This window comes from Nannospalax galili, unplaced genomic scaffold (assembly GCF_000622305.1).
Source record: "Nannospalax galili isolate Female #2095 unplaced genomic scaffold, S.galili_v1.0 scaffold6790, whole genome shotgun sequence".
NCBI lineage: Eukaryota > Metazoa > Chordata > Mammalia > Rodentia > Spalacidae > Nannospalax > Nannospalax galili.
The window spans coordinates 24066-24662 of record NW_008328478.1 but is presented as its reverse complement, the minus strand read 5'-3'; positions in this window follow the sequence as shown (position 1 = coordinate 24662).

Genomic DNA, 597 nt, shown 5'->3' with positions numbered 1-597 from the left:
AAAAAAAAAAATTCTAATTTTAATTCCTATAAACCATTAGATGTTACTACTGTTAGTATCTTCCCTGTAAAAAAAATTGAGGTTTTAGTCAGTAGCAAGACCGAACATTTTGGTGTGGATGCTATACTTGTATGTGCCTGCATTTTTTTTAAAATTAACTTTACGTATATGTGTGTGTCCACTTGTCTGTATGTGCATCACATGCATGCAGGTGCCCACAGAAGTGAGAAGAGGCTGTCAGATATTTCTGGTACTGGAGTTACAGGCAGTTGTTACCTCCCTGTTATAGGTGCTGGGACCCAAACCTGGGTCCTCTGCAAGAGCAGGAAGTGCTCCTAACTGCTGAGCCATCTCTCCAGTCCCTATGTCCTTATGTTCTTGAGGTTACTATGTAATTCTGCTTTCCATTGAGATGCTTCTTTGATGTTAAAATGTGACCAATAGCTTTATAATCTGTGAAAGTTTTATGAAATTGCCTTGAAAAGTAATAAAACCGGAAAGGCATGTTCTTTGGGGGTTGTTGTCAGATAGGGTCTTTTTTTTTTTTTGGTCTTTTTGAGACAGGGTCTCCCTGTAGCCCCAGCTGTCCTCGAACTC